The 22,841-nt window shown below is 40.3% G+C and overlaps 1 long non-coding RNA gene across 1 annotated transcript; it reads right to left on the minus strand.

The window, feature by feature from the left end:
• Window positions 1–1,163: 1,163 nt before the first annotated feature.
• Window positions 1,164–22,477, minus strand: LOC122460235. Its single transcript, XR_006281408.1, has 3 exons — window positions 22,396–22,477; window positions 18,865–18,870; window positions 1,164–1,176 (listed from the first exon to the last, which is right to left on the minus strand). It is a non-coding gene; the product is annotated as an uncharacterized LOC122460235 (long non-coding RNA).
• Window positions 22,478–22,841: the final 364 nt, after the last annotated feature.

Consider the following 22,841-nt stretch of genomic DNA (forward strand, 5'->3'; position numbering starts at 1 on the left):
TTCATTATACCTTTAAGGCTCATAGGTGCTATAGCACCAGATTCTGATCTCAATTGTATTGGTGTAAATCAAGGGTAACTCCATTCACTATAATGGATTTACACCATGTACCTAAGATCAGAATCTGGCAAGTGTTTAAAGTGTAACATTTTAAATAAAACTGAGAATGCATTTCATGACCCGGAAGGATTCATAGTAATAGCTGGTTCCTTCTAAATGAAATTAACTGAAGAGGGAAATACTGTAACCAATGAAAGTGATTCTTTCTCTCTGCACCTCAGATTTATAATTTGTAAAGAACTGCAATAATTGCCAGGTTGGCTACAGTAAAATGTTGTGATCTCATGGGTGTTTATATGTATATATAAATAAGAACATGAAGATGGTCAGGGATGGATATAAACATGCAGGTTTTTTTTACATAGGCTCCAGTATTTTTTTATATCCATTCCTAATTCTCTGCCCAAAATCTTCATCTGTGCTTTCTAAGAGAGAGAGAAAGAGAAGTATTCATGTTTGGTGTGACACTAATGGTATTCTCTGACCACTTCCTAATGTCCACAATTAACATAGATGGAGATCAGGAACACCTTCTTCCACACAAGACTTCATATCTGACTATACCCACAATACATGAATGAAGAGATTTTTTCAGCTAGCCTTGTTGAGAATGAATGTAATTTTGATTTCTCTATAAAATATAAATATTCCCCGGGGCTGGTTTAAATCATGCTAATCTCTTGCGACTGTCTTGCTCCTGTTCAGAATGTTCACAAGTATCTGAGTTTTGGAGTCAAAAACATTTTATTATGTAGCTGGTTTTTTTGGGAGGGAGGAGGACCAAGGGTGCCTTTAAAAGAATCTAAGAGAGCTGTAGCTCACGAAAGCTTATGCTCTAATAAATTTGTTAGTCTCTAAGGTGCCACGGGTACTCCTTTTCTTTTTGCGAATACAGACTAACACGGCTGCTACTCTGAAACCTGTCATTATTTTTCTCAGTAAGCTACATCTTCCTCCTCTGATTTCACTAGGCAATTTTCAGAGTATAAAAGAAGCTAAAACAATTAACCTGTTTACCACATTATCCAAATGTTTGCAGTATTCGTGTTTGGGTAATTAGGATATATAAATTAATGTTGATATTTATTAACCTAATTTGGAGGCTGTGGAGCCATTCTACTTATAAAGTGGTAGAATTGCATTCCTTGTTTCATTGCTTCCAAGCATAGGGATATATCATTGGTCAAAATGACTCTGGGGACAAAGTTAAACTCAATGTTTTAAAACTAATAAAAATTCCTGAGCTTTTTTTATAGGCTTCAGGTTTGCACAAACAAATATGGATAGATAAATACAGTATAAGAAAATAAAACCCTCCAGTAGGTCTTCAGTCAACCATGTTATTTATACAACTACTATGTACCAAGATCACAGCACTACCCTATCCAGGTGGAAGGAAGTGTTTGAGGGTCACTGAGCACTGTGAATTTCCCTCAATATATCACAATTAAAGAAACAGCTTGTGCCAAATAACTTCATGCTGATCTACTGTCAAAATGTGCAGATTGTTCACTTGGTCTAAAAAATGGCTCATTTCTCATCTATTGTGATGTGATGTAATGATTCCTCATGGGAGGCAAGTTTTCTTTTCTTTATCTGGGTGCATTTCCTTTGTGTCTAACTTACTTTAGGAAGGGACAAAATAGATTTTACAGTCACGCTGAAACAATCCTAGGCAAGATTCTGCCCTGGGTTCCCTCTGCTGTGCTAGAAGGGATGCTGAGAGTGAGCATTATTTTGGAACATCCAAGATGAAATCTGATCAGCCAAAATTCCTACTGGATGTTCCTAGGCAGCCTGCCCTGGATCAATAGCTCTGCCACCCTGTGCTCCATACCCAGCCAGTTTTGCTAGCCAGTGCAGATTGGGGGCATGGACCTGTTGTCACTTGGTTCCTTTTCACATTTAGTACCCACAGCGGTTGCTAACCAGGATCAAGGGATCACACTCCTGGGCAAGATTCTGGTCAGTCCCTGTCCCTGCCTCTTATCCATCCATTCAGGGGCTGGAGAGAATTTTGCTTTATATGACTAGAAGCAGTTCTTTTTTCATTTGGGTTTTACTTTAGTGCTTTAATGGGTGGGGAAAGCAAACTTTAAATTGGTCTCACCTAGGAGAATATGGCTAGCAGAGCAGGCCAAAAATTTTCTGATGTAATGATTTTCTGTCAGGAAATGCTGATCTGTTGAAATTGAAATGTTCGGTGGAATGGTGTCAATTAAGATGAAATTTTGTTGTAAAAGAAAATCAGAACACAGTATTTCAGTAAAGGATGTGTCCCTGTTGGAATGGAATGTTTCTGTTTTTCATTTCAAAATAACTTTTCATTTAGAAATTTATTTTATTTTATATTATAAATAAGATACAAAATAAAAATATAACTGGAGGGTTGTACACTTTTTTCTTCTGTAGGCAGAGCATATTGCACACAGCAGGGGGTCCCTGTACCTTTTCACTCCCCCATTCAACCCCATCACAAGCTCCCTGCATGCCACCATCCATCTCCCTCTATTTCAAGGACTCTCTGCAAACCCTTGCCCCATCCCTTAGGCTAGGGGCTTAGTGTGTCACCACATTTCCTCCATGTCCCCTATTCTCCTTTCTGCACCATGTACCCCCGTTCCCTCCTCCTCCTCATGCCAGGGTCTCCCATTTTCTCCTCTTCTGCATACCACCCTGTTCTGGGCCAAAGTGCTCGAAGCACCACAGGCCTGGCAGGAGTACTTTGAGAAAAATGAGGCTTACACACAGCTGTGAGTTATTGACTTTATTGAAGGTTAGTGACCCACCCGCAACGTGGACTCCAAGCGTTGCAGTCACGGAGGCGGGGAACCCAGCACACCGGAGCTTTGCCTGGGACAGAGTCTGACGGAGGGGCAGACAGTCAGCATTAATAAGCATTACATAAAAACAGCTCATGAATATAAAGTTAGGTGCTTCTTAAAGGGGGTTTTCTACTACCTGGCGAAGGGCCATGCAAAGCAGCTATGTCCTTCAAGAACTATCTCCTACAATAACAAAGCAGCTGTATCCTTCAAAAACTATCTCTATCCCACAATAACGAAGCAGCTATCTATGTCCCACAGTAACCTCTCGGCTCGAGAAAGCGGAAGTTCCCTGGCTAGGCCATAACAAAGTCTTCTGCAGTCCCTTACACACCCTATTCCCCCCTTCTTCTCATGTCCACTTTCTCCACCATTCTTATTTCTTCTCTTTCTGTCTGGGAGATAAGGCATTCAAGGTATCAACATTTTTAAACTGTATTGGGAGGGTGAGATTGAGGGGAGGATATTGGGTTATCAATCTGAGTGCAAGACTTCACTTTACCAGTCAAAACAAACAAACACACCACCAAAACCCCAAAGTTGAAATCGAAATAAAACTTTTTGATTGACCTGAAACGATTTCTTTTTGGAAATTTTATTTTTGACTTTTTGTTCTGATTTGGAGCTATTTCTTTTTATGTCAGAATTTCCCACAGAATGGATATTCCAAGTTTCGAGCAGTTCTAATGGTTGACTTTGTACTTGGGAGTCATGAGTCTATGTCGCCATGAAGGAGAAGTTGAAGCGTAGGGGATCAACCTTGCTTGATGCAATTTTATTTTTGTGTGGAGTCTTGCACTCTGTCCAGCAGCACTTGCACTTAAAGGGAAAGAACCCTTGAGGAAGGAACAACAGGCAGGCACTGGGAATTAAACATTGTGAAATATGCTTTCACCAGATTCTAGCCACTGCCTGACTGGCAGAAGCTAGGAAGCTGGTTTACCAAGCTATTTGAAGGTAACAAATGAGTTCTCTTTGTGACTGCACTTCTCTTTTGGTTTCTGTAGCTTGTGCTGATGAATGGGACAGTCTTTGGCTTGTTGAAAAGGTAACTTAGAGCCACCTTTGTTTCCTCCCATCACGCAGATCATTTAGGAGTCTATGTCCATACTTTTCAGAGTAGCAGCCGTGTTAGTCTGTATTCGCAAAAAGAAAAGGAGTACTTGTGGCACCTTAGAGACTAACAAATTTATTAGAGCATAAGCTTTCGTGAGCTACAGCTCACTTCATCGGATGCATTTGGTGGAAAAAACAGAGGAGAGATTTATATACACACACACAGAGAACATGAAACAATGGCTTTATCATACACACTGTAAGGAGAGTGATCACTTAAGATAAGCCATCACCAACAGCAGGGGGGGGAAGGAGGAAAACCTTTCATGGTGACAAGCAGGTAGGCTAATTCCAGCAGTTAACAAGAATATCAGAGGAACAGTGGGGGGGGGCTGAAGTGAGCTGTAGCTCACGAAAGCTTATGCTCTAATAAATTTGTTAGTCTCTAAGGTGCCACAAGTACTCCTTTTCTTTTTATGTCCATACTGTGTGCTAAGCCTGGGATCTGATTCAGTTTTGAGTCCAAGAACCAATTCTGAACACACACAATCAGTCTGACGTAGGTCAGCAAGCACTCAGAATCTAAGTCCTAGAACCCTGCTGGAGTGGTGGGTCGGAGTCCTAGTCCTGCTGTGACTTTGGTCCAAGCTGTCATTGTGTCATTTTTCAGTGTGACCACAGCTGAAGCCCCAGGCCCGAGTCAGGAGGTCTGTTTATTGCAGTAGGCACACATTAATGTGATGTTGAGATCCAGATCCAGCTGTTTTAAACTCTGGTTTACAATACAGTGGGCTTGGAAACACTGAGTCTATAAGGCTGGGTCCCACAGACTTGAGTTTACAGTGCAGTGTAGACAAACCCTTGGTTTCTATTTACTGGAGGAGAAAAAGAGACAGATGTGAGAAAGCCAGCAGAGGTAAAAGCTCAGCTTCAGGTTACCATCACTGAAACTGTATTGTCAGTAGCATCTAGACCCCTCACAGTTTTTATGGAGTTACTTATGACCGCCGGTGACAGAGTATACCTGCCCTGCATTGGACAGGAAGGAGTTAACCCCTTACTGTGGGCTCAGGAAGTCACACCCCCTTGCCCCTGCTGGACATGTTCCAACTGGAACCTCAGAATAAAAAGGAGCAGCCCAGCTCAGTCTTCAGGGATGGTGGATGAGAGAGGATGTGTGTTGCAGGCTTACAGCTGGAGTCTCAGATAGCAGAGGCCAGACATGCTGAGACCCAGGCAAATATCTGGCTGGCTGTGGAAGCCCATGAGAAGGATTTATCAGGAGCTTTGCCTGCTGACTACCCCAGAGAGCTTGTAAACTACAGAGCAGGAAGACAGGGTAGGAAGTAGCCCAGGGGAACCAGGTATTGATCTGGTTATGGACCTGGGAACTGAGCCAGTGTGTTCCATTTGCTGCAGATAGGGCTCTGGGCTCGGATCCCCCTATCCTGGTTGTCAACTCACCCCTGGGGGGGCAGTCCACCACTCCTTGGGCCTTAGGTCAATCTGCCCTGCATATAGGGGAACCCTGTTGACTCTGGCCACTGGGAAATACCACCTGGCATTGAAGGGTGGTCCTATGACTCTGACAATTAGGTCATATTGCCCTGAGGAAAAGGGCAGTTATTTGGACTTGGCTGCAGGGCTATAACATCCCCAAAGGGTGATGGAGCTATACCTGCCCTTCAACACCACCACACATACAACCCTTAAGATTTGGCTTCAGTATCTAGAGTTCCCTCACAGAGGGAACTTACACATGAAATTCTTTCCATAGGTAAGGAGAAATCCACACACAAATGTTTTCCTTGGGCTAGTGTTTGAATAGCCCTGCAGGTATAGGCTAGGGGTGTGAGAGTGTGGAGGGGTTGCAAGAAGTCTGCCCCACCTTTCCTACTACTGTGCAGGGGCTAGTCAGAATCTCATTCCTTGCTGTGTAAGGTTAGTGCCAACAGAGGCTCTTACCTTCCTGTGTGGGCAGCAGGGTGAGCGTGCACGGCCTTGGTCCTGTTCCTGCTTCTTTCCTACCAGCTAGTGAAGCTGGGCACAAAGCTGCCAGCCATGCCCATGGGGGAGGTGCATCTCTGTACTGCTTTACCAAAGTGACATATGCCACAATTTTTCCCTTTATGGGTGTGATCTAAAGTCAATTGAAGTCAATGTGAGTCTTTGCATTTACTTCAGTGGGCTTTAGACCAGGCCCTATGTGCAAAGACTGCAGCACACGAAAGTTCACTTCCCATAAAACTGTATCCCCCATTAATCTGTACCCTAGTTATGTCAGTTACTTGAATGACCCCAGTTTTGTTTGTCCAACTGAAGATCTACTTTGTTGCTGTTGAACATGACATTTATCTGAATGGTAAAGCTGAAGCTGCTACAGATGTAGGTTTGCAGGTAGTAGTAGACCAAATACCTACATTCCTCCCACAAGACTTCAAACCTCACCCACAAGTCAGTTCAGAGAAGGTGGTAGCCTGCGCTGCACTGAGAATTGCACTGAATTTATGTTAATGAATATTTCAAAAGGTTTGTGAGCTAAATTTCCATAGGCTTTTGCCCAGTGCCACAACCCTGTTGGCTGCTATAAGAACGGTATGCAGGGATGGTCAGTCTTCTGGAGCTACTGGCGTGTCTTGATTCATTTGATAGAGGTTTTCCTGTATCTCAAGTCCCGTGTAGCTGTTTTTATAATGAAAGTCTTTCTCAAGACCCTCAAATAAAGAGTTTTACATTGAAAGGCTGTTTCATGTGTGCAGTAGAAAGGTGAAGATACAGTTGCAAATAGGTTACAACAAATGTGATGCTGGAAACTTAACTGTTAAATGATATATTTATAATCATTCATACAGGGAGAAATAATATTACAAATGAGTGGCAGGAGGGAGGTGAAAATTATAGGGCAGGTGCACAAAATATTTTAAGAGTGGTAGCCGTGTTAGTATGTATCAGCAAAAAGAATGAGGAGTACTTGTGGCATCTTAGAAACTAACAAATTTAGTAGGGCATAAGCTTTAGTGGGCTAAAACCCACTTCATAGGGGCATGCAGCTGATGAAGTGGGTTTTAGCCCATGAAAGCTTATGCCCTAATAAATTTGTTAGTCTGTAAGATATTTTAAAAGTTAGATTTAGGTAAAATATACTGAATGTCAGCTAAAAGCATGTGTTATGCTGAGCAAAATCTTCTAGGATCAGCACCTAGAGTTATAAATACAGCTATACTGATGCAGATGGTGATAGCACGAGGAATTTATTAACTTCCAAAACCTCCAATTCATTTCTTAACTCTTCCTCAATGTTTTGTCTAAATTTCATGAAAGTGGCATTGTGGCATGCTGAAGGAAACTTCTGGATAAAAAATGACACACGTGTTATCAGACACTCAATATGGAGGAAGATTTCAAGAATGGTTTCTTTGTAAACAGCAGGAGGGAAAAATGTTGCCAAATGACATGTTGGGAGGCAAAACACAAAGCATTTAGCAAGGCAGTGTGGGAAAGTCGTAGTAATGAAGGGAACAGTAATGAGCTGTTCCATCACTGCTTTCTTTGATAACCCTGCGAGTGCCTCACCTGTATTATCTGCAAAGATTAACCTTGGGATTGGTATCTTCTGCCGATGAATCATGAAAATAATGTATTCATTTGCCTTATCCATTTTTTTTTTTACTATTCTCTTTACACTGTGGTAGATTAGTGGACATTTGGACTAACTGGTAGGTTTCTTGCTTACTGCATACTTAAAGAATTAATTTGTCTTGAGATCTTTGACAATTTGCTCCTAAAAATTTCTTCTTCACCTTCATGAACTCCATGTAACATTTTACTGTGCGATCTTGAGGGTAATACATTCATTATTCTATTAGCATTACTTAGGCTTGATTTACTTAATTGAAAGATACTGTTTGAGGCTGAATGCATTAGTGTTGTTTAATTGCTGTTTCACTTGCATGTGGTGTATTTCCTTTTTAAAAGCTTTCCCTTATTTACAAAATAAAAGAAAGGTTAGGAAACAAGAAGTTAATAGTTCTGCAGCTAACTTTAGTAGCATGAAAAAAGGGTTTGTGAAAATATGAAATAATTAAGGACTATCTTGCCAGTTTGCCCTCTGTCCTGAGCAGTAGGTAGCTGTGCTTCCTCCAGGAATGAATTGTGACAATTCACTCACACAGATGGGTTCCAGGGTCCTCTGGTCTAGGGGGGAAGTAATTGGTAGCAGCCCTTTACCAGGTGTAGAATGCTTCCTTCGTGCTGCTAGCTCAGTAGCACTCTCTGGGATGCTGGGGATGGAGTCAAAGTTCTGCCTATCCTTGCCGATACATGCTCCTTCACTGCTCACTTATGCAAGTAGAAGCCCCAGGAGGAGGAGGATTGGGAACTTTCCTCTGGAAGCCTGAAACCAGTAGGGAGTGCTGATCTTCAACTATCTGTCACCACAGCGGTTGTGTGGGAGGCTGCAGCGAAGAGGTAGTTGCTCTGTGTGTTGTATTTAGGAACCTGGTGAGTTGGCAGTGATGGGACAGAGCTACCAGGGCCCTCTCTCATTCTACTTCAGAGAGTTAAACTTATTGCTACGGCCACTGCATGTGCCCTTTGAACCTTTATCAAGCCCAGCTGGAGATACTGTGAGAGTTTTGGCCTTTGATAAAAATGAGTCTCTCAGGGCCATAAAATATCTTTCCTGTAGGCCATCATGGACTCTCCAGTACCAGCAGTATTGGGAATAGCAGGATGGGGAGTTCTTCTACTTCCAAAGTAGCTGATGCTGAGCATTATTAGATTCTCTGCTCCAGTCACAAATACTTGAGGGATCTGACGTTTGGAATTACAAGGATGTGGCTACTGTAGCATTGCACATATAACCTTAGTACTGCAGGTCTCTGAGTGTTTCAGGTTCCGCTAACAAAATGCTATTTGGAAGATGTATTTTTTAATAAACTTGTCATTCCCTCCCCCCTCAGTTCAGTCTTCCTTCTATCAGTTTAAATTTTTTTTGTTATAAATATTTTTTCCCATCCCACTTCCGTATAGACTAAGTGCCCAGCAGTGGAGGAGAGGCAAAGGTAGCTTTATGATATCTTGTGCCTCCCATGTTTGTAGGTTGGCTGATTGATCTCTATGGCCCTCAGAAAAAGTTAGATCATCCTCAGAGTGGCTCCAACTTTCACTTTGGCCACAACAGCCCTGTAGCCATTCACCAGCTTAGAATAGCTAGAATGCACTGCACTCTGCTGCATCTCCTTCTTGCCCCATTCTGACATGCCCGTATGCATGGGCTGACATTGGGTGGCAGTGTAGCACCACTGAAGCAGCTCTTTGCTGCCTAGGGAATCCCTTTCTGAAGAGGTATTCCCTGGGGGCTGTTGCTGCCACTTTTATAGGTCCTTTTTGCTACCAAAGTGATGTAAAGGAGCTGAAGTGGAAGAGAGAATCAGTCCATACATTTACTAAAGAAAGAACTGTTAATGTACTATTCAGTAGAGTTTCTGCTGTGTGCAAACAGCACCAAAATATTTACCTAACAACTATTCTACTTGAGTATTTTCTCAGTTTGCTAGAGGTTTGTTTGTTTGTTTGTTTTTGGGGCAGTAGGGAGGGGAGGAGGGCACATTTCCGGTCCATATGTGTACTTGCTTACTATGCCATTTGCAAACTCTGTGGCACACAGATGGTACAAAGTAAAGCAAATAAAAGCCAATAGCTTCCTATTAGTCCCCTATTTTCTTTCATTCTACTTTTATTACAAAATCCATTTTGTGTCTAGAAATAGTTTAGACATCAGAAGAATGCTCAGCAACTATTAAATGTAGATTGCATCCTGAGTACTAAAGCACAGTAATTGTATGTAATTTAATAGTCACTCAAGTTGATGAAGATAAGTTGCCAAACTGTTTAATCACAAATTCTTAATTGTTTGCTCAATTCATTTTATATTAAAACATCAATAGTCTCTTCTATTTTTCTTTATTGAAGTTTAAAAAAAGTTCTCTAAAGTGCAACTATTATAATACCAAGAATACTTTGCAGTACATCTATATAATTTTACTAAGGATGGATCATTACATTTCAGGTGAAGTTAATGGCACATGTGGCAGAAGCATTCTGCAGGTATTAAGTACATCTGACAGAAAATACAAATGTAGCTTGAAGCTTTTTGTGAGGGTGTTTGTAGCTGTGAGCTCTTTGCAGAGGGTGATGTTTATTGAGGAACATAATCTAAGTCAGACCATTAAAATGTCCATCAAACTTGTGAAGCAGAAAGCCAGAAAATGTTTAAATTACAGCCCTCTGGTAATTTACATTGACCTTCTGTGCATCATGTACATTATCAAGAAAAACCCACAAATTGCGGTATCCACAAAACCTTTGATAACTATGCTGTGTAATAACGAGTGCTCAAAGAACCATTGTTCAGCTGCATGCAAAATGTGATCCAAAAGAAAGCTGAAAGTACACATTGGAAAAATCAGCAGAGATCAAAAGATCAACAAAGTCTTATATTCTGGCCCATCAACCTCAGTGATTTGCATTCTGCACCACATCATGGTTATAAACACAAGGATTAACGGTGTCCACTTGGGAACAACAATTCTAAAATAAAAGTTAAAAGGACAGCAACATCCAAAACTGGAATATGAGGAACATATCTGCAGCACCAGAGTAGTTCTCTGGTGCTGCAGATATGTTAAAGTTAAGCATGACAACAAAAAAGAAGACCAAAAAGCCTCAGTTACTCCCTGAACATTGGATTGGAGAGCTTTCATACATTCTCAGGCTTAAAATCTATCATTAGAACTTCTGCTAACATATGGATAATTCATGAAGTCCCTTTCCTCTTGTATAATAACCATTAGGGCAAAAATATCATAATCCAAAGGGTATCCATATTTGAGTCTGCTGATACACCAAAGATGTCTATAAAGATAAATGACCTTGGCTGATGTTGGTGAAAGAATCCTAATTGTCCACCTCATGCAATTTTCCAGGAAAGGAAGAAGAATATTGCTGATCTATGGGTACCTATTCCCCTTTTCACTGGCGGTACACTAAAAAAACCCAAACAACTTCCCCATGCTCCCCACACATCAGTAACATGAGATTACCTATAACACTTTCACAATGGTCGAACGGTCACCATTCCAGATGCAAAAGGACTGGTTTTAGGGATAAAATTATTCAGTTTCCAGGCCTATTTATTCAGTGGCCTCTTTGCTGAGCCTGCAACAAGGTGCTAAATACAATGGTGGATCGTGTGATGTCACCAGGGACTGGTTTGAGAAAATGAACTCCTTTCACCTACAGGAGGATGCTGTAGTCAGCAGATGTGATGACCTTTGGAAACTACCAGTGTAGGCTGTGTGGTCTATCAACCTGTCTGTAAAATGCCCAGCAATTTGATGCTATTCAATAATAATAATAATATTAATGGACTGTTTTCAAACCTGTGATTTAAGGGTAGTCTCTGAGTCAGTGAGTCCTTTCAGATATATTTATTCTGTGGTTTGGCTGTAAGTCTTATCCAACCCAATACATATTTTATAAATCACATACAAAGAAGTTTCCCAAAATAATTCCTAGAGTATATCTTTTACGAAAACCTCCAATCTTGATTCTAAAATTGTCAGTGATGGAGAATCTACCATGTTGGTAAATTGTTCCAATGGTTAATTACTTTCACTATTTAAAATTTGTCTTGTTTCCAGTCTGAATTTTGTCTAGCTTCAGCTTCCAGATGTTGGATCATGTTAGACCTTTCTCTGCTTGATTGAGATCATAATTACATATTTGTTCCCTATGTAGATACTTATAGACTGTAATCAAGTCACCCTTTTACCTTTTCTTTAAGCTAAATAGATGGAGTTTTTGAGTCTGTCACTATAAGGCACTTTTCTAATCCTTTAAGCATTCTTGTGGCTCTTCTCTGAACCCTCTCCAATTTATCAATGTCCTTCTTGAATTGTGGACCCAGAACTGGACATAGTATTCCAGCAGTGGTTTCATCAGTGCCAAAGATAGAGGAAAAAAAACCCTCTCTACTCCAGCTCAAGATTCCCGTTTATGCAAATGTCTCATACCTTATAATTTTAATTTTGCTTGCTCGCATGATGTGTGTTTGTGTGTGTGGGTGTATATTTTTCACTACTTGCTCTGTTACAGTATGGAGACCCTGTCCTTTTTATTTCTTGTGTGTCTTTATGTACCTTTCTGCATTTCTTTTTTGATAGCTGTAGCATCTTTGCAACTTTAAAAATATGCTGAATGCTAATGTTAAAACAAAGGGCTTACTGTCTCCATAGAAATCAATGGGAGTTTTACTACTTACTTCAATGGGGCCAGGATTTTACCCCAAAAACGGCACCACCCTTTATGATGCCCTTCAGAAAGAAGGCTTCCAGAGAGGCTTCCCTCTCTGCAGTCACTTTTACTGTCATTAAATTCAGTCAGATACAGCTATGCTTTAGGCAACTGAATTAGAATCAACATTGGTTTTAGCTCTCTCTCTGTCTCGCAGGGTGTGTTGGATGGATCTGACCCTTGCTTTCCTGATGCCTTTTCCCCTGTAGCAAATTTCAATTTAAATCTGAACTTTGCTGCAGCAGTTCCCAGTGAGATTTTTCATCATAGTGGAATTGCCTGTTTGGGAGGTGGCTAATGATGAACTGTGCTATTGCCCCTTGAAAATGCTTCTCATCTCACAGGCACAGGCTGTTTTCTTGTTCCTAAAGAGTTTCTGCTGTTGTTTAGTATAAAGGGGTCTATGCCAGTGCTTGGTGATGGAGATGAGATAATATATAATACTCAGACAGATGACTAATGGGAGTTTTTTTAGGCTTGTACTATGTTTGTTCACTTACTGGACAGAGGAGGCTGAGGCCTGTCAAAGCCAAAAGAGAACAAAAACCACTCCCCTTTTCCTGTCCCTGCCTGCTTTCTGTCTATACAAAGTTAATGATTTGTTGTGGTATAAGATTTAGTACTCTTATGAGCCTTACATGTTTGGTGGTCTTTTTTAAAAAAATGCTAAGCAGTACAGAGTTCCACCAGAAAAAAACACCTAAATGAACCGTCCAAAGCAAACTGGGTAAACCAGTATCATGTGGGGCAGAGCTCATCCTGTGAGGGACTCAGGACATCTACCAAATAGTGTTCATGAACAAATCATAAATCTCAAAAAATACACTGGTTGAGACAGCAAAAAAAATATTTTATTTTTAAAATTCAGTGACAGTTCAGGAAGCTCAGTGATGGTATAAAAGAAACTTGTCTAGTTTCATTGCTAGGCTCATGCCCATTACTAGTCAATTTTCATAAGGCTCTGGGTTCCCTTACACAACCTTTGTATAGAACTAGTGGTGCTTGGATCCCACTGTGAAGGTTGTGGCAGAAATGCATAGATTGAAAGGATGTGCAGTAAAAGATAGTGTCCAGGGCATATAGCTTTTGTTTTGGAGAGGGAGATTCTTATCATGAACAACTACAAAAGCAAGAGGTGAAAGAGACAGTGTAGACAATTGCAGTGGGGCCATCACGTAAAACGAGGACCACGTAAAACGAGGAAAGTGAGAATCATCGACTCAGAGCTACCAAGTTTTGGGTAGCCACTCAGTTAACTCAGAGCAACCACATTTACTGTAGCCCATTAGATTACATTTTTAGTGCCTGCTGTGAGCAAAGCTTGCATGTTTTTTGTAGGAGGTACTACTTTTCCCTCAGAATATATTGGGTGCCTTTGTCTATATTTCCCATCACCTTCTCCACTCTCCAAATCAGAGGGGAAAGGGACAGAGCACTCACTAGGGCAGTGGTTCTCAAACTTTTGTACTGGTGACCCCTTTCACATAGCAAACCTCTGAATGTGACCTCCCCTTTGTAAATTAAAAACACTTTATATATTTAACAACATTATAAATACTGGGTACACAGTGGGGTTTGGGGTGCAGGCTGACAGCTCGCAACCCTCCATATAATAACCTCACAAGCCCCTGAGGGGTCCTGACCCCCAGTTTGAGAACCTCTGCACTAGGGGAAGAAGGGGCACCACTCTCGAGGGTACTAGTGGAGAAAGGGAGGTGAGAGTGCAGGATTCACTGAAGAAATGCCTGTTTGTAATAATGACTAGCTTTATCAGAGACTCTCTAATCTCGGTGTTTCCACACCAAGAGCCTACAGGAGGCTGGAAGCAGTAGTGCTATCTGCTATAGGAAGTAAAGGAGCTGGAGTGGTGCTGTGCATTGAAGATTTCTTCCAAAATGAGGCCCCATTCTGACGAATGGCTGAGGAGACACATTCCACAATTTCTGTCAATGTAATGACATGTTTCAGAGTAGCAGCTGTGTTAGTCTGTATTCGCAAAAAGAAAAGGAGGACTTGTGGCACCTTAGAGACTACCAAATTTATTTGAGCATAAGCTTTCGTGAGCTACAAAGTGAGCTGTAGCTCACGAAAGCTTATGCTCAAATAAATTTGTTAGTCTCTAAGGTGCCACAAGTACTCCTTTTCTTTTTGTCAATGTAATGTTCTGTTGCACATAAAAATAAATTGTGTGTCATTCAAATTTGTGTGCAAGTAAGTCACACTGAGAGAAAGTGTGTGTCAGGCTATATGAGTGACATTTGACAGGCATGTCAGTTGGGGTCCACACATATGACAATTTTTTTTTTCTCATGAACTGACAAGGTCACGTTAAGTAGAGGTAAATTTAAAGATACTAGCATTGCCATGGCAATGCTGGCAGCAACAAATGTTCAGTAATCAGATATAATACTTTCTAATTGTATCCTCAAAATGGATACATGCCTCAATATAATTACAGTATGACTTTGCCATAATACTCATCCTCTGCTATATTAATTTAAATGGAACATATGGGCAAAAGGTGTTAATGTGACCCGGAAACTGTCCAACAATAAACAGTTTAAACAAGTTTTGAGGTTTTGTATTCACAGACCTCAGCCTGCTTAGTACAGTGGCAAATACACCATTAAAAAATCCTTTTTACTTTTTGTTAAAGATACAGAAAAGAATGAAAAACAGTTAAAACAGTTGAAATTTAAAGTGTTAAATGAGGCTTTCATTGTAACTACATCTATTGTTCCCTTTCCCTCTAGCTGGAGAGAGTTTTAGAAAGAAAAAACCATCTGACAGTCTTTTAGATGGTATCGGCAATGGAAATGCCCTTTTTGGGGAAAACAGACATTAGTTGAGATGGACTGTAGGTGTTGTTATTGCTGCTGCTGTTAAACTCCAATTCTGTTTCTTTTGAAGGCAACACAAGACAAACACAACACAAAGGGAGAGAAAACAATAGCAAATGGAGAAAATGCAGCTTCTGTTTCTGGCATGGACTGTCACTTGCAACCTTGTTGCTGGAAAAACCCAGGCATGACATATGGTCTTATCAGCCACTCAGACCTGGAACACTTGTACTGCATCAGGCATTGCTTTTAGTTGCCTCTCTGATCATGAGCTCACAGCAGTGTTACAAAATATGAAGTCTCGGCTGGCTAAGCCAGACTCTTATTAAACAGAAGGCAAAGTGAGAGAGAGAGAGAGAGAGAGAGAGAGAGAAATAGGGGGGAAAGAAAAAGTGCATAAGAGGTCAGGGGGAAGAGGGAAAAATTCTTACATCCTACATGGAGTTTAGGATTTAACTAGAGCCCGTAGGTGGTGGTGTCAACTGGCTACCCTTCTCTGGCCAGCATTGTGGTAGTCAGCTTCCTCCTCAGGTTTCTTTTCCTTTTCCTTCTTATATCTTAAACAATTTTAAATAATAAGTCATTGTGACAATGTATAAACTTTCACTTGCTTTTTACAGTCAAGTTTACAATTAGGGCAAATTTGTAGGCCCAGTTATCACAACACCTCCTTATTCCCCATTCCTTTCTATTTTTTTTACCCTTACTTGCCATGTCATTTAGACCAGTAGTTCTCAACCAGGAGTCGAGTCCGCCAAGCAGGGCCAATGTTAGACTTGCTGGGGCCCAGAGCAGAAAGCTGAAGCCCCACTGTGCAGGGCAGAAGCCCTGGACTTGACCTCTATCACTTGGGGCTGAAGCTGAAGCTGAAGCCTGAGCAACTTAACTTTGCGAGGCCCCCCTGGCATGGGGTCCCAGGCAATTGCCCTGCTTTCTACCCTCTAATGCTGGCCCTGGCTCTTGTATGCAGAAAAACACTGGTGGGCTGTGGAGTTTTTATAGCATGTTGGGGGGGCCTCAGAAAGAAAAGGTTGAGAACCCTGATTTAGACTGCAAGCTTATAGGCTATATAAAGTGTAATCTGTACTTCCATTTCCCTCAGCAATGTGTCCAAAACACATGGGGATCTATAACTATAACTAATAATATTCTAGAGGCCAAAGTTTTCAAAAGTGACTAGTAGAACTGAGTGAAAATTGGAATGTCCTTCCCTTGGGAAATTCCAATATGTAAACTTTTTTTTGGCTCCAAATGGAAATGAAATTTTGAAATATTTAAGTTTTTGGAGAGAGGGGAACAAAATATTCAAAAAATGTCTATTTGAAAATTGCAAAACATTTTGTTTTAGCATTTTCAACAAACCAAAATTAACATTCTGATTCAGGAATATTTAAATATTTCTTTTCAGTTGAACTGACATGAAATGTTGGGTTTTTTTTTGACACATTTCACTATTTAATGAATTTCTTCATGGAAGTTATAGTATGGGAGTCCTATTCCTCCATTCTCTCTTATGGGTCAAGCTCTCTGGCCAGACTCTCTGTCCCATGATGCACCTTCAGCCATGTGACTCATATGTTGCACCACACAGCTAAATCCGATGAAGTGAGCTGTAGCTCATGAAAGCTTATGCTCAAATAAATGTGTTAGTCGCTAAGGTGCCACAAGTACTCCTTTTCTTTTTTGCGAATACAGACTAACACGGCTGCTACTCTGAAACCTGAGGAGATACTGTGTTGTGTCATGCGAGATGTAGTTTAATGTTGAACTAACTTGAAATGAAATGTTTTGGATCATTTCAATAAACCAAAATATTTTGGTTTGGGTGAACTGACCCAAAATAAAATGTTTTGGTTTGATTTTCCCAACAGAAAACAAAAAAAAATTAGTAAAATAAAAATTTGTGAAACTATCGTTTTCCATTGAAAAATAATTATGATGGAAAATTCCCAGCCAGCTATTGTGTCTAGTTATTTTGGGTACTCAAAGAGACATCTTAAAAATGGCCTGTTTTTCAAGGGGTGAGAGCTCAACACTTACGAAAAATAGGACACCTTCGAGGCACCTAAATCAATACTCATCAAAATCTTGGTTTAGCATCTCAGTGAACAAGAGTCCTCCTCATAGAATCATCACAAATAAGTCAACAGAGCAAGCAATTTTTAGTGTGGCAGATCAGTTAACTGTTGAGACTGACCAACTTCTTATCTCTGGAGAAAATAATATTTCTAGCCTATGTTTTGGTTGGGTAGTTTGGTAAGGGTAGCACTTCTGTGGGTAGATTGGTGGTTTTAAGTTTAAATTTAGAGTATTTTGAAATTCAGAAGTACTAAGATTCTTTAACAAAATAATTTTAAAATGGTGCGCACAAGTAAAGTGGAAAGCGTACAGACCTGGTCTTGACTGATATCACTGGCTCTGTTCTAAAAACTAACTTTATTTTATTAAATGGATGCTGTAACAGGAGGAACTAGATTAGCTATAGCAGGTTCTGATTGTATAGGTTTGCAATTACCTGTTTGGGACTAAGGTCTCAATAGCCAACAGCTATGAAAATGTACCCATAACGTTTATGATGATAAACAAAATTCCAGAAGTGCAGTTACACATACTGGAAATTTCCTCTTTCCAAACTGACCTTCAGACAAGACTTTCTGAATATTATATAGCTGATGCATATTTATTTTCATGAGAGCAATAACAGTCCAAAAGATGAAAGGCTAATATAAGGCATATTGTATAAGTCAACTGGTAAGTAATTTCCCCAAGAAAATAGGTGGAAGCATTAAAGTCTTGGTCTCCCAGCTTCATGAGTAGTTACCACACAAGATGAAATAGGAAATAGTCTTTCCAGTACAGGAATCCATTTAACAGTATCTTTTATCAACTAGATTTTATCTAATAATTACCTACATTAAAATAGTTTGAAGGATCGGTGAATACATGAGTATTCAGAGGGGCTCATACTTGGTAGGTTTAGACATAATACATAAAAATCTACCCTTATTTACACTATAAAAAATTTGGAGTAATCCCATTGAAGTCAATAGAGTTGCACTGAATTTACACCGATGTAATTGAGTGAAGAGTTTAGCCAAACATCCTTACTGGCCTTGCTTGGTCTTAAATGTAAATACAAAGAATGGTCAGTAGTTCTGAGAAATAGATAGTAGTCTAACTCAAACAAACTGTTTTGCACTTCCATCTCACTGATTTTGTATCCAGATGGTCAAATACTGTGGTACTGAAGGGTACTAGATATAGAATGGTAGTAAATATTCCAATCTCTTATATATTCTCAAATATTTATATCCTTACTATCTCAGAAATTATTTTGTGTTCCTACAGAGGTGCTGAATTAGATCATTCAGCATCATGAATGATCTAGCCAGTGGCTGTGCGGAGGACATGAAAGCAAAATACTAACAGTCCAGGAGATGCAGACAAAAGCATATAGACAATAGGGAATCCTTCCCCCACAACAACAAATCACTCACAAATCCTTACCAGTAGGTACAGGGAGAGATTGAAATTCAATGTTCTTTAGTATGGTCAAAACCAGATCAAAATGAAGTCAACAGAAAGATTCCCATTGACTACAGTGGGAGATGGATTAAGCCATGGGTCCAAATTCAGCAAAGTACTTAAGCACATACCTAATTTGAAGCTTGTGAGTAATCCTGTGGAATTCAGTTGGACTATTCATGTGCTTAAATACTTTGCTGAACATGAGCCTTTGAAAGGAAGCACTGAAATTAGATTTTAAAGCTATTTTAGCAATGTTCCGACTAGGTATGAATAAATGTTTCTTGTATATAATATGCAACCTTATATCCTTGGATCCTGGAAACAGCACATGCTGGTCATGTATGTGCTTGTGTGTTCAGGGGAAGAAACATGTTTGTTGTAAAATTTCAGAGACTTGCATAAAGCACTAGAAAAAAAAACCTGAGTTTCTAACTACAAAAATGAGTTAGGACTACCAATTATACCAACTACCAATTATATTGCAAAAACTTAGATTTTCAGATTTCTTTTTTCAATGAAAAATGAAATTTTCCAAGGAAAGGAAATATTTTCATGAAAAATTTTGTACAATCACCTTCCCCACTCCCAATTTTCTGCTGGAAAAACCGCTTCAAAGGAAATTTTTTGACCTGCCCTACATATTTGCATAATTTTAAACTAAACTCTGGCAAATTTTATTTGTATGCATAGTTCAAAGAAACTGCCATTTAGTTTTGGTAATATTTTTCCTGTCTTATCTGTTCTAATCTTAACAGGAATGTTTCTAATATCATCTTGGTAATACAAAAATTACTAGAAATTAAATGAACTTTGGATGACATTTTGAAAAGAAAGGCACTATAGAAATACTAGGTGGTGTTGATATTATTAAGAAACATGCTGTAATATAAAAATGTCACAATAATATATGTTGGCAACTTAATTATTGGACTGAGCTAAATTACAAAGTCATTGTGTATTCAATGCATGGATCTTTATACTACTAAGGAGTAGATTTGCTATTTGTCATCCCATTTGGATGCTTGGCTGTTGACTCATTTTCAAGTGCTATGGACTGCTTGCCTTGAGCTGGGTCCATGTTTAGGGTCCTATCCAATTCCCATTGAAGAAACTTGATTCTTTCCATTGACTTCAGTGAGATCTGGAATGGACTTTTAAAATATAAACATTTTCTTGCTTTCGTATCTATAGACATGGCAATGTAAATACCACACTTCACTTATCCATAATGCATCCTATTGGCCAGAGTGCATCTTTGTTCACTAAATGGACATGAAATACCAAGAGCTGTCAGAGGGACATCAAATGCAATTATAGCACATTTAGCGCACACTGCCATGAGAAAATGGTTTCTGAATAACTGGTAATTTATTCTGTGCAAATTGTTCCAATTACATAGTGCAGGAAGTATAATTGACAGCAATGTACATCATAACAATCTTAACTGAATTACACTAAATAGAAGACAAACTTAGCACTGCCTTATTTCCACAGAATAAAATTTCATACATTTTGTTTGACAATCAAAAAACTCACCACAAAAACCACTAAACTACTAAGTCGGGAGTTTTTACAGCACATGTGTTTTTCTGTTCTGTTGTATGCACAATTATATATAAATAAATAAATTAAATACATTTTAAAAGTCACTCAAGGCCAAATACAGATTCCCATTGATATCACTGGGAGATTTGCCTGAATAAGGAGTTCAGAATTTGATCCACATTTGGGAGTCTGTCTGTGCAATTTATGAATTCTAGTTGTTGTTATGAAATTGTTCCATCAGTGAAAGACCCTATGTCAAAGTGTATCCACCATTTCTGACAGGACCCACAATAGGTTCACGCCAGATTGAGGACAATGGGAAGTACTTAATTTTTATGACTGCGTTGACTGCTCATGAGATATAATAAGGATGTGTGCTTGAGTTGGGAGGAGATATTTTCTCCTCTTGTCTGAAGGGAGCAGGGAAGAGTAGAGAGTGGAAATTCCCCAATCTGGATGAAGAAACAGAAGTGCCAATGCAGTAGTTTATAAATGACTAACGGGGGAAGACACACACACACAGACAGGAACTTTGGGGAGGAGAGGGGAAGAGGACAAACTAGCAGAGGTCAGAGGAGGTGAGCTTGTGGAGAAGGCTCTGAATTTCAAAATTAAAGCTATGCCCTGCTACAGATGATGACTTTGACCCCAGCCCAAAGAATGCTCTGGAGTGGTGAGTAAATGGAGGCAGTAAAATATATGTAGGCTTTATTTTTGAATAGTTATGTATTTCTCATACTATTAAAAAAAAAGCAATGCTTTGTTCAAGTCCTGTGCAAGGTCTGTATGAATTATGTGCTACACCTTCTCAAATGACCCCTGAGAAAGTTAAACTAACTCAGAAGGCTCTTGTTTTCACTGAGATTCTGGGGGAGTGTATTTTTAAGGTATGAGGAAGTCTGGGGGCTCAGTCCTGATTCCAGGGTGCTGGGCAGTGGGCCAACTGGTCTAAACTCTCAGAAGGGTGTGCTAGATAGACAGTCTGGACCCCAGGCCAGAGGCAGTGACTGGATACTGTTCAGACTCCACAGGCATTGAGTCTGAGTGCTCAAGAGTGGTGCTAGACTGCAGCTGCACAATCAGGGCTGTCCTTAGGCATACTCAGCATATGTGGCTGCATAGGGCACCCGAAAATTTGGGGTACCATGGGACAGCAGTTAAGAGTGGGTCAGCTCCTACACACACAGCATGCGCTGCAGTCTCCTTAGGCAGGGACCATATTCACAGAGTCGAATGCGCTGCCACGGCACATTCTGTGTGAGGAAGAGAGTATGGAAGTCTCTGCAGGGAACTGTGACGCTCCACCATCATGAGGTGGGCCAGGTGCTCGGTATCCTTTGCTGCCTCATCCCACCCCACTGACGAGCCCGGGTTCTGGCAGCGACTGCTGCATATGAAGCTCGATGTGTGTCAGCAGTGAGGGCAGTTCTTCTGGGAGTCCACGGGCGGGGATTCAGAATTTGAGGTTGGGCATAGGGACACCAGTTTAATAATACTGCGGAGGGCCCCATAAATCCTAAAGACAGCCCTGTGCACAATGCTACATTATGACAAAATAATTGTATAACTGAAGGAACATAAGGCACCGATTCTGCAATTGAGTGTAAAATGAGGTTCCACGAAGCCACAAGGTGCAGGATCAGATTTTGAATATATATATCAGAACTGTACATTTAGAGTAATATAGTTGGGATCCAAACTATTAGATTATGTAAATATAATCTCTAATGCTCCTGTAGTGAAGAAACAATATACATGTCTAACAATTTCCAATCAATAAATTTCTATTTATTTAAATTTAAATGCCATATTGGGTCCCTGTGATTTGTATGAATAAATAGAGAAATAGTAAAAAGAAAAGGAGTACTTGTGGCACCTTAGAGACTAACAAATTTATGAGAGCATAAGCTTTCGTGAGCTACAGCTCACTTCATCGGATGCATTTGGTGGAAAAAACAGAGGAGAGATTTATATACACACACACACAGAGAACATGAAACAATGGGTTTATCATACACACTGTAAGGAGAGTGATCACTTAAGATAAGCCATCACCAGCAGCAGGGGGGGAAAGGAGGAAAACCTTTCATGGTGACAAGCAAGGTAGGCTAATTCCAGCAGTTAACAAGAATATCAGAGGAACAGTGGGGGGTGGGGTGGGAGGGAGAAATACCATGGGGAAATACGGGTTTCAGAGTAGCAGCCGTGTTAGTCTGTATTCGCAAAAAGAAAAAGAGTACTTGCGACACCCCAGAGACCAACGCAATGCATTTGCAAAGGCATCCGATGAAGTGAGCCGCAGCCCACGAAAGCCCAAAAAGCACAAGAACAAATCCGCACAGACACACCCCTGGATCCCCGACCTGGGGTATTCTATCTGCTACCCAAGATCCATAAACCTGGATATCCTGGACGCTCCATCATCTCAGGCATTGGCACCCTGACAGCAGGATTGTCTGGCTATGTAGACTCCCTCCTCAGGCCCTTCGTTACCAGCACTCCCAGCTATCTTCGAGATACCACTGACTTCCTGAGGAAACTACAGTCCATTGGTGATCTTCCTAAAAACACCATCCTAGCCACTATGGATGTAGAAGCCCTCTACACCAACATTCCACACAAAGATGGACTA

Source organism: Dermochelys coriacea, chromosome 5 (genome assembly GCF_009764565.3).
Source record: "Dermochelys coriacea isolate rDerCor1 chromosome 5, rDerCor1.pri.v4, whole genome shotgun sequence".
Lineage (NCBI taxonomy): Eukaryota > Metazoa > Chordata > Testudines > Dermochelyidae > Dermochelys > Dermochelys coriacea.